Genomic DNA, 12,432 nt, shown 5'->3' on the forward strand with positions numbered 1-12,432 from the left:
TTCTCTCCTCCCTCTCCTTCTCCTCTTCCTCATCCATCTCCCTTTCTTTCTCTCCCTCTTCCAAATGCAGTTTTCCTCTTGGGTTCTTTAGTGTACTGACCTTCACTAACTCAGATGTTGTTCTGCAAGAACAGACTGCTGCAGGCTTTACTGTTTCCAACAGGAGGCCAGGCCACCCAAGGTGAGTGACCACACAGACACAGACAAACACATCCAAGTTCCATCTTCAAAGACAGACACTTCCTTTGTCTTTTCCCAAAAGACTACTGACTAGAAACAGAAAATGAATCCTCTATTTTTTATGCTGAATCCCTAAAGTCCAAGTAACAACAGCATACTATTTTTCTCTGGTTCTTTCTAAAATAGGCTAAAAGCAATATAATCACTTTACCAAAGATTTGAGGATTTTTTGTTGTTATTTAAATTATGAAACTAAATGTAATTTGATCTTTAACGTTATTGAGTATAGTAAAAGAATTCAGAATAGACTATCATATCTGAGCATTGTTTTGTCTTATAACCCTACATGTTCAAACTAGCGTAGTATGGCAGGCGTAAACAAGTCTGTATTTGTGTTATACATGACATTGTAGTTAAAAAAAAGTTAAAAAATTTAAAGAAACAAGCAACAGCAAAAACAACAACAAAGAATTTATTAACTGGGCCTGTTAGTGCAGGCCTAATATATAAGGAGTCTGATCCAGGAAGACCACAAATTCAAGTCATTAGGGCTATGTAGACAGTTGAAGGTAAGCACTGGCAACTCAATGAGATTCATTCCTCAAAATGAAGAGTAAACACAGGGCTGAAGGTAGTTCAGTGGTAGAGCACTTGCTCAGTAAAGGCAAAGCCCTAGTTTCTCTTCAATAGTCAATATACAGATGGGTGTGCATAGAAAAATATCTTATATTTTAAGAATACTTCATATAAACTATTTCCTCTGAACAAAGCTTTGGGTAATTAATGTTATTCATCATAGGAACAATGTCATAAAGCAGATATCTAAGATTTATTCATTTTGCAAAAATGAGCTTTATGCCCAACAGTTAGAACCCCCCACCCATGGAACCCACCATTTTACTTTCTGCTTCTATAGATCTTATGATTTTAGATTCCCTATTGACCACAAAGTGAGGAATATGAAAGTCATGGAGATGAACTATCCTCTCTGAGCTTTTACTCATAAAATTCAGCCAACCTGACAAACTGATCCTTGTCTTCTCCTCTAGAACAAACATTCCTAACTCTTAGACACTCTGAATAAAACACAAGTGTATGAAAATTTTAAGGAAAGAATGTCAAAGTTAAAAATCACTGTGGGATCTTGTGATTAGTCTCTGAAGCCTCTCTTATCCTACAAAGAGAGAACTGACTGCTGAGAGATGTCTTTTAACATCCACAGGAATACTGTGTCAGCATGTGCCTATGTGTTCATCAACAGAAACCCTTACTATCTATTTCTGGTATGAAACCAAAAGCAATGACAATAGATCACATGATTGTTCTGAAGGCCTTCAGGAGACATCAGCACAAAATTCAAGGGGAAGTCACAGCACATAGAACAATCAAGTTGGTGATGACCAGGATGATTCCACCTGAGGGCTAGCTTTAATAGTGTTAGGTTATTGCTATTTGTGCAGCCTGATAAGGAAAGGGCTCAGAGACCACTGTAAAAGAGAGAGGGCAAAGACTGTAAGAGCTGGAGGTTAAGAAGGATCAGAGTGAAACATTTGTGTGTGTGTGTGGGGGGGGGGGTGATAGAGCCAAATGCAGCACTCTTGAACACCCAGAACCCTAGTTGCCTGCAAAAGATCAAAACAGTCAATATTATAGTTCAGGTGGGAAAAAGGTTCACAAGCTTCCTTTCTTTTTTTTTTTTAAGATTTATTTATTATTATATGTAAGTACACTGTAGTTGTCTTCAGACACACCAGAAGAGGGCATCAGATCTCATTATGGATGGTTGTAAGCCATCATGTGGTTGCTGGGATTTGAACTCAGGACCTTCAGAAGAGCAGTCAGTGCTCTTAACCACTGAGCCCCACAAGCCTCCACATCTCTCCAGCCCCACAAGCCTCCTTTCAAACCAGGGAGCTATGGATAGCTGATGGTTATAAGAAAGAGAGTCAGCTTTCTTTAGGGATGTTACCCTTCATTGGTTGACTCTACATCGGTGTATGGCTCTTTAAAAGGAATATCTGGACAACACACATTTGAGTAATTTTTTTTAAAGGCAGAAAGTTAGAGGTAGGGAAATGACAGTGGATCTAGACATTGTTAGGGGAGTGATGGGAATAAATATAATCAAAATATATTACATGAAATTTTCAAAAAATAAAATTATTTTACATGAAAGAAATATTTTAAATGGGAAATTATTTCGCAGATCACTAGGGGAAGTTATTTTTCTACATTAAATACCTCTATCTATCTATCTATCTATCTATCTATCTATCTATCTATCTATCATCTATCTATATTGAACTAAAGGAAATGAAAATAATAATTAAAGGGAAGTTTCTCCCGAATCAGCAAGTTTTATTATTCTTTAGTTTTATAATATACATTTTAATATCTGTACTTTAGCCCATGGAAAGAATGGTTAAATACATTTCCATGTTTCATGCTCAGGAAGTTCCTATCTGCTTCAGTTTCATATTGTTTAGTTTTCAAACATCAATAAAATTTTATAACTAATGTCTCCTGGCTATAAAATATGAAAGACTTATCTTGCTAATATAAATGTGTATCTTAGTTGTAAAATACTTCTATAATTTGTACTTTTAGTAGGTATTTATTTTCTAGAGAGATAAAGAAAAGGCATGTCATCGGTTAGGTAGGGTCAGGAAAGAGTTGGGGATGGGGAACCATGATCAGAATATACTGCAGAAAATTGTTTTCAATTAAAAGTATTAAGTAATTATTTTATTAAAATATTTCATCTACTCCAGAAATAATGTGTGGTTTCATAATAATAATAATTAAAAAGAAAACAATAAACTAATTTACCCTGTGCTTTGAAAATTGTTTTTCTGTAGTCATGACAAAATAATAATAAAAATGTTCAGAATCCTATAATTTTAGAAATACACTTGTGTTCCATCCATTTTTCCATTTCAATCACTTTTTTTTTTACCAAATTTACTAGCATTTTGTTCCTACTTGTAAAACTGTCATCCACCTCTATTCCCATTACCACCAAGAAATCATCCAGTTTCTCCAATAACAGCCTTATTTCCATCATTCTAACACTTGCTAATGATAAGTATAGATTATTATTATACACCTGACAGAGGATTAGTATCAAGAATATGCAAAGAACTCATGAAAAAAGTCCAAACAGCAAAAACTCATAGTGCAACAATAAATACATTAATGAAATGAAGAGATATTCTCAAGTTATCAACTATAAATTGTCAATACTTACTTAATTACTAACTTACTCTACTTCCTTAGCTATCAAGAAAATGAAAATTAAAACCACACTGGGATTCTATCTCATAACAGACAATAGTGATAATTAACAAATAAAAGAATAAATGCTAGCAAGGGAAGGAAAAGGAGCAACCACTATACATTGACTGTGGGAATGAAAAGTTACCAAGTCATTGTGAAATGGCATGAAAACTCCTCAGCAGGGTAAAACTAGAGAGCAACAGTATACTCACATACATAAAATAAATAAATAAATTATTTAAAATAATAAATGAGCATACGGTAGTGACAAGTGTACATCCATCTTTATTGCAGCACTTAACACAGTAGCCAAGCTATGGAATCAGCTTAGATGTCTGTTAAGAGACCAATGGCTAAAGAAAATATGTTGTGTACACAATAGGATTTTTATTCTGTCATAAAGATAAATAAAACATACTTGCTAGATAATAAATTAAAACTGGAGATCAGCATGTTAAGCCAAGTAGGCAAGATCCATAGATCAATATTCTATTTCTCTCATTTGTGGACCCCAGATTGTTTATAAATACATAAAATCATACATATACATATGCAAATAATATATTCATATGCATGTACATAGCCTGAAAGCAAAAGTCAAAGAGGGGGAAGGAGGACAGTTTGTGGGAAAGGAGGAGTAGAAAATGGCTGTGAGGTGAGAATGGTCAGAGAATATGATATATTAGAAACTGTTCCTAAGAAACTCATCACTACACACAATAAAAATATGCCACAGAATATTAATGTACATTAAAGACTAGAAATAATGTAGCCCTTGTTATCTGTCTGATAGAAAGCTTTTGTACTTTACAATTAACTCATCCAATTAATTTCCAACTTTTATCTTTTACTTTTCTTTGTAGTTCTTATTTTTCCATTTTCTTTGCTTCTTCATGCGTAGTTTTCATTCCTAATGTCCTTTTAGGTCTCAGAGCTATGAGAGCCCACAAAATTTCCAAGCCACATTTTCTCCCACTCATATTACTTTTAGCTACCAACAATACTTCAAAATATCCATTCTATAATGCTAAGATTATATTTGTAAGAAGTCTATACTCAGACCTTTATTGAAGACAGCAACTATAAGTGCCTCAAAGTAATTTTTCTCTTTATTTAATTGATTTTCTTATATTCATATACTTTAATCTCACTGTTTTCAGTAGCCTTGCATGCATCATTTTTCATTTGAGTCTGTAAGATAACTATTCTATAATATTTTTCAGAACTATCTATTTTTAGAATATTATTTTACTGCTTATTGACAACTTGGAATAGAGAGTATCAAGTCAGTCTGAAATTTGCACACATATAATTTTTTTTAAAAAAATCAAACACTTGGTCAGAATGCTGATGAGTTATTTTCCTTCTCATTTTCAAATTCAGTCTTCACAAGGCTATATGTAGACATTGGCTCTACTTTATTTATTTTTCCTGGCACATGACTGCCTATTTTGATCTGTGTATTTGGATACTTTTTATCTAAAAGGGGAAAATGATCTTATTTCACTCTGAAACATGGCTGTGTTCCATTTGTGCTGTTTTCTTGGTCATGAAGAGCATGTGTGTATGTCTTTGTTGGCCATCTTCCAGACATGCCATCTTCTCTGCAGACAAAGTGTTCCTTTCATCTCTTTCCTTTGCATAATTGGATATAATTTTCCCTCTTGATCTCCCCATAAATGACTCCTTTGGCTACAGGGTTCTGGCCTTTTGTATTTCTAATCTTCCTTTGCTATGTTCCTGGAGCTCTGCACCTGCTCCTCCTCTGGACTAACTGCTTCAATTCCTGACAGATGAACATATTCCTTTGGGTCTAGCTCTACTTGCCCTGGGGCCTGCTGGGGAAAATGCTTCAGAAGTGAAGTATTTGTCTCACTAACATTCAGTGCCCAGTGTTAGCCATCACCATCCTAACATTAGGAGGTTGTTCTAGAATTTCTCTTTCTTATGCTTGTACAACCCTCCTAGAGAGAGCTGTAAACTGCATCTCTATGGACTCAACCCAAAGGTGTTGTTTCTAAGGTCCAGGATCTGTGTTCATTTTCATCCTCAACTTGTGGGTACACAGCTTTAACTAAAATTACTTTGATCACTTATTTGAAGTTTATTTTAAAAAGGGAAAAGCAAAACATTAGACTGAGCAACACCTCATTTTGCCTAAAAATTCTTGCATTTATTTACTTTATTCAGCTTTCAATTTTTTAATAGTTTTCACCCTCAGTTTCAATATAAAGGTTCAATTTCGTTACTTGGTTTTCAGGAGAATTTCTTACTAGTCTAAATAGCTCAAAGGTCATAAGGTCAAGTTATTTATTTTCAGAGGGAAGATCACTCACACATTTTTAAAATGTCAGGTTTATATCTAAAGAATGGAATATAATATATATATACATATATATGTATGTATATATGTATAAAATTATATTTGATGGGTTGAAGTGATAAGTCAGCTGCTAAGAGTACTAACAGTTCTTACAGTAGGAAGTAGTAGTAGTAGTAGTAGGTTCAGTTCCCAATACTCATATAATGGCTCATAATTTCTCCTAACTCTACTTCCAGGATATCTGACATTCTCTGGCCTCCACAAATACCTGGATATATAAATTCATGAAATCACACACACACACACACACACACACACACACACACACACACATCACTACAGAGTTAATTTATTAAAAATGAAATTAAGTTTTATATGTCTTTGGATAAATATGCATATATCCATAAAGTTTATGTGCTTCTTCTGAAGAACATAATTGTTAATTTTTCAGAAAAATTAATTAAGATAGCAATTAATTGATGTATCATTATGTCCTATCAAGACTCTTTTTTTTATAGTGGTGAAAAAGAAGAAGCAACAAGTGTCCAATGACAGATGTAACAGTTTATTAAGTGAGGTTATGCTTGTTGGGGTTAGGACTATATAGTCTTACAAAGTTTTAAAGTAAGCAAACTATACAGAAATACTTCAAATGTTTATAAAAATAGTATGTAAAACCAATAGTATAAAGACTGATTAACATTATGACCACAGCTATGTAATGTTCTGAACTTAACAAGGCTACTAAAAATGTAGATGCTGTAATCGTTTGTATTAGCTTGTTAAAAAAATCTATATGGGTATCTCTTTTCCCTTTCTTTTTGTTGTCTCTATCTTCTTTATTATTTAAAATAAAAAAACCTATTTAGTTTCGCCAATATGACTTGCCTAAACATAAGCTGAACAAGGAAAACAGCAATCGATATGCTATTGTAGACAGTACACAAAGAACTACAGGCCACTAAGGAGTGCTGAGAGCAGGAGAAATGGTCTTGCACAGGGAAGAGCACACCAGTTGGTTATCCAATACCAAATGGTCAGACTGAAAACATACACACAAGTAACTTTATATAAACTGAGTAGGTTATACATATGAGTAAGCATATGTATACATGTATAAAAATGAAATAACAGGCCATGAATTTGAAAGATAGCAGGGAAGAGTATATGGGAGGAACTGGAAGGAAGAAAGGGGAGAGATGATGTAATTATATCAAAATATACAAGAAATATTTAGAAGATAACAAATATTCAAAATATCAAATTGTCTGTACAGGAAAAGTTATGAAGGTACAAAGCTTCTTGGGGAAGTCCTTGACAAGGATGAGACTCATGACTAGATAGGTATTCAGGTTTTAAAGCAGATACCATTTGGGAGGAGAGATAATTTACAGCCTCTTGAAACATGAGCATTGTTTCCAGACCCAAATGAGAATGGAGTACTTCTCACTGCTTGATGAAGCACACGTGAAAATACATGGGTATCTTCCTGATAGATTCTTAGGGGCTAGGCCCATTTCTTTCCTTTATAGAACACCCAGTTCAATACCTGGCTTTCATTAGACTTTATCATGGGTGATACTGAACTTTTCCTTATACCTTGAGATCTACATGTGATTTGTTTTCCACACAGACATATAAATCTAAAATTATCTTAGCACCACTGATGAATGATAAAATAAATATGTTTTTCCACAGAAACACACAGACATATACAGTCACTCTTTATGTGGGTAAGAGAAAAAAGGCAACTGAAACACACTGTCATCTACAAAGGAAAAGAAAACACTATTACAGCCTTTAGATCGCTGAACTGTGAGCAAATGATTCTGAGTAGATTTACTTCTTTTAAATGTGCATTATTTTTCCCTCTTGAATATCCTTGCAAGTCATACCCAAAGTTATAACTGTATTGCTACCATTTCACAAACCATGGATTTGTTTTTATAGTACTTCTAATACCATCCTTTCCAATGATAGTGCATTACTCACCTGTGGTCAGATAAGAAAAGCCAATGGCCTTTAACACAATTTTTTCTTTTACCTATTTGGCAAAGCTCAAGTTTTCCCCTTTCCTTATATGGTTTCATCAAACGGCTGGCACAAAATTATATCAGAGGAGACTGTAATGCCCACAATAGAATAGTACAGAACCAAACAATTCAGAAATCAATTTCTGAGGTTGTGGAGATTTGAGAAGGCATGGCTCTTATTTGGATTGTTGGACAATCTGGGTATAAAAAGCCACTCCTGCTGTTTAGAAACTGCCACAGTCCCTGCTCCTCTCCCAGGTAACAAAGACACAGCAGAAGCTATGGAACAAGGAACGAAAACTTTAAAAACAAAAGCAAAAACAGCTACCTGTTAATTTTTGATCCCATGTGAGAGACTAAGGGCTACAGGAAAAAAGCCACAAGGGACCTTACTTCCTATTTCCCACAGGGGAAATTGAGGAAATCTTCCAAAGGTTTGTGTGTGTGTGTGTGTGTGTGTGTGTGTGTGTGTGTGTGTATTCACACATCCTTCACAATACAGTCCTTGGAAATTTGGGCCCAAAGCTGATTTTGTTTTCTAGTAAAGAACATAGCGTCCAGGTTCAGGGACATTATGTTGTCTTAAAGGAACATTTAAGTTAAAGAAATAACTAACCCCTAGGTCACAGTTCTGGACCCATTTCCTGACTCTAGCCAGACCTTCCAAACTGTGCTCTTAAAGGTTCAAAGACAAAATGGAGTTGCTTTGGCAAGACAAAACTTTGCTTGCTGAAAAGGGCCACTCTAATGACAGCTGCTCAAACAGAACAATTAATAAAATGAGAGCAAATTAACAAACAGCAGTCCACAGGATCATGGGGTGGAGCAAGGCCCAGAAGGCCTTCCCAAAAGCAGAGGGAGCAGAGGTACTCCCCAAACCCTCCACCCAGTTGTGGGTTGACCCTGCTGAAGGCCAGAAGCAATCAAGGCCAGCAGCAATCAATGCCACCATAGTAGGGGTCTGGATGCATATCAGCCCCACCCCCAGCCACCTGCTTCCCCCACCTCCAGCACCTGCTGGATGCCAAAGCAGGACAGGCCCCATTCAGCGGCCCAAGGCTTCCCAGGGCCGGCTTGAGAGGAGCTTGCATGGGGGCCCACAGGGCGCACAGTGGCTCCCAGAGTCCCTTCCCAGCGCGCCCCAGACTGAGCTGTTTGCCGTCTCCCGCGTTCCCAGACCCTGCCCAGGCCGGTCCCCAAGCGAAGGGCTAGCGGGACGCCTCCCGGCCTCCGGTGAAAGACGCGGTGCCCGCCGCGCCGCAGCCTCCAGGGCCAGCGGGCATAACCAACCTGTAACCGCAGCGCGCGGAGTGGTCATGGTGCTGGGGCTGCAGCGGCGGCGGCAGGCGGGATCCGAGCGGGGCGCGCCGGCCTGAGCGGGTGGGGACGCGGCCCCTCACCTATGGCGGCTCAGTCAGCTCCGTGCTGGTTCTGCACTAGCGTCTGCCGCACGGGCGAGGGGCACCAGGAGAGCTGCGGGAGTCCTGGCCTTGCGTTTATTCGCTTGCCTTTTGCAGTTGGCTTTGCTGCGCGAGCTACAGAGGATGCTCAAGGCAGCGCTGCAGCTCTTGGCCAGTGCCAGGGTCCGTACTTGGAGGTGGCTTCCCTCTCTCCTCCAGCAGCCAGTCTCAGCAACAGCTGGGCAGTCTTCTCAGGCTGCTCTAGGGACTCCTGCTTCTAGGCCTGTGTGCTACCGTAGTCCTACTTTATGCAGTGGCGTCTTAAGGGTGCACTCCTAAGTATGAAATTGCTAAGTAATAAATACATCAGTAATGTTTTCAGTCTTTTAAATATGTCGTCATGTAGATAGAAGCTAAAACGTGTTCATACATGGTTAACTCTATACCCTATTTGCAGCACCAGGGTAGGCTGAAGCTAAGGGCTTGTAGGGAATCTAGTAGAGTAAAGGGACATTTGGCATCTCAACTACGGTGTTCAAGACCAGGAGACACCTTCCACTGCTCTCTCACTCCTAAAGGTTTTCTTGCAAACAACATTCACGCAGGAGTTCCCAGCCTATGATTTCACCATCACATATACACAAAAGTATGCGTTTTGCAATTGGCTTTGAAGCACTAAAGATCAGATGAAGCTTCCTCTAAAGGAGGCTTAAGCAAAAAACAACTGCCTATCACAAAATATTGTATCCCTGGCAACCAAAGTAAAATCACACACACACACACACACACACACACACACACACACACACACACATTTTAAACAAACATTTTCTAGCCTTATATATTTAAATTGCCACCTTTAAAAACAAGCCAATCTTCACAGCCCTATTAGGTTGTTTGTGGAATGTTTGTTTCTGTTGTCGTTTGGTAGGTTTTTGTTGGTGTTTCCTTAAAGGGACATGTTAATAATCAGTGCTTCACAATATATAGAAGTGTGAGACTGTTTTCCATCAAATTTCTAGAAACTTCAGGATTACCAACTATATAAAAAGCTATATTTTAGACAAAGGATTAATTTTAATAAAGCCGGGCTATGGTGGTACACGCCTAAAATTCCAGCACTTTGGAGGCAGAGGCAGAGGGATTTCTGAGTTCGAGGCCAGCCTGGTCTACAGAGGTAGTTCCAGGGCAGCCAGGGCTATACAGAGAAACCCTGTCTCGAAAAACAAACAAACAAACAAACAAAAAATTCCTAATGAAATTAAAAATAATTTCAGTACTGGTAAATCCACAACTAATTTACTTTTTTTATTACTGGTTCATTTCATCATCTCTGTCGCTGCTTCTTAAAAAAAAAAAAAAAAGCCTAAATATTACTTGGAAGAGGAAGCAGTATACATTCAGGGAGTTGTGCAGCAGAGCAGGAGAAGCCAAGGCAATGTGCAACTTATACTGAAATCTATGGCTTCTAGGAAGCTGTACTCAGAGACTAAACAGTTCTTAGGAATCACAAAATAGGAAGAATTGATGCAAACAGGATGCTTACTTCTAACTAACTCATCTATTCCCACTGTTTATATCTACCCAACACTGCTATTCCCTTTGAAATCATAGTGAATTACTAAGAAAAGAGTTACCATGGTGAAAGAGAAAATTTTAGATCCTCAGAAGGGATATTGTGTGAGCTATGGAAATATGGCCACCCAATTCTATTGGAGAAGAATTCTAGTGAGGTACAGTTCAATTATATGTGATATATGGATATCTTATGCTTAGATAAGTGCTCAAGGATCTTTGGATGGCTCTTTTAAGAAGTGGTCTAAATCAGTACACACTTATTTGTATGATATGATTTCAAGACCTACTTGCCTTTGGTTATTGATAAGATGATTTTTCTATTAAAGGCTTGGCGTATGAAAATAAAGGTTAAATAGACACACTTAAAAACTTACTGATATGTTTTTTTCAGAGCTAATTGATGAAGATAATGCTTTAATCCAATTATTCTAACCTTGTAAAAATCTCAGCTACTTGAGGCTGTTTAAAACCATGCAGGGACTGGATCATCTTCCTGTTCGTCTGCCTCCATGTTGCTTTTCCTGCTTCTCCCCTGGCCTCTGACCTGTCTCACCCTAAACTTCTAACTCTGCCTCTTTATTCCTGTCCAATCACAGGCCTGTCACTGCCCTAATGTGATTGGACAGAGAAAATGATGCAACAGTACAGTAGAAGTGGCAGGGGGGTCAAAGCATTTGAGAACCCTTATTAAAATAGGTTTTGAAAATTCTAAACCAATCCATTCCTATTTCCTTGTACAAAGCTTAAGTCCAATTGGATCAAGGACCTCCACATAAAACCAGACACACTGAAACTAATAGAAAAGAAAATGGAGTAGAACCTCGAACAAATGGGCACAGAAAAATTTCCTGAAGAGAACACCAGTAGCTTATGCTCTAAGATCAAGAATTGATAAGTGGAACCTCATGAAATTACAAAGCTTCTGTAAGGCAGAAGACACTGTCAATAGGGCAAAACAGCAACCAACAGATTGGGAAAAGATCTTTACCAATCTTATATATGATAGAGGGCTAATATCCAATATATACAAAGAACTCAAGAAGTTAGACTCCAGAGAACCAAATAGCCTTACTAAAAATGGAGTACAGAGCTAAACAAAGAATTCTCAAGTGAGGAATACATAATGGCTGAGAAGCACCTAAAGAAATGTTTAACATCCTTAGTCATCAGGGGATTACAAATCGAAGCAACCCTGAAATTCTACCTCATACCAGTCAGAATGGCTAAGATCAAAAACTCAGGTGACAGCAGATGCTGGAGAGGTTATGGAGAAAGAGGAACACTCCTTCATTGCTGGTGGGATTGCAAGCTGGTACATCCACTCTGGAAATCAGTTTGGTGGTTCCTCAGGAAATTGGACATAGTACTACCTGAGGACCCAGCTATATACTCTTGGGCATATAACCAGAGGTGCTCCAACATGTAATAAGGACATATGCTTCATTATGTTCATAGTGGCCCTAATTATAATAGCCAGAAACTGGAAACAACACAGATGTCCCTCAACAGAGGAATGGATACAGAAAATGTGCTGCATTTACACAATGGAGTACTACTCAGCTATTAAAACAATGAATTTACGAAATTCTTGGGGAAATGGATGGATCTGGAGAATATCATCCTGAGTGAGGCAACCCAATCA

The 12,432-nt window shown here is 37.7% G+C and overlaps 1 protein-coding gene across 4 annotated transcripts in view; it reads right to left on the minus strand.

Annotated features, from left to right (window-relative positions):
* The window catches only part of Nalcn (sodium leak channel, non-selective), a 307,060-nt gene extending 297,457 nt beyond the window's left edge, over window positions 1-9,603 (minus strand). Inside the window, exon 1 of one of the 4 annotated variants that reach the window (XM_031360820.1) lies at window positions 9,103-9,603. The gene's annotated coding sequence lies outside the window, so the exon portion shown is untranslated. The remainder of the gene's footprint in view (window positions 1-9,102) is intronic. The other 3 variants (XM_031360818.1, XM_031360815.1, XM_031360819.1) reach the window with 3 other exon arrangements.
* Window positions 9,604-12,432: the final 2,829 nt, after the last annotated feature.

Source organism: Mastomys coucha, unplaced genomic scaffold (genome assembly GCF_008632895.1).
Source record: "Mastomys coucha isolate ucsf_1 unplaced genomic scaffold, UCSF_Mcou_1 pScaffold9, whole genome shotgun sequence".
NCBI classification, from domain to species: domain Eukaryota; kingdom Metazoa; phylum Chordata; class Mammalia; order Rodentia; family Muridae; genus Mastomys; species Mastomys coucha.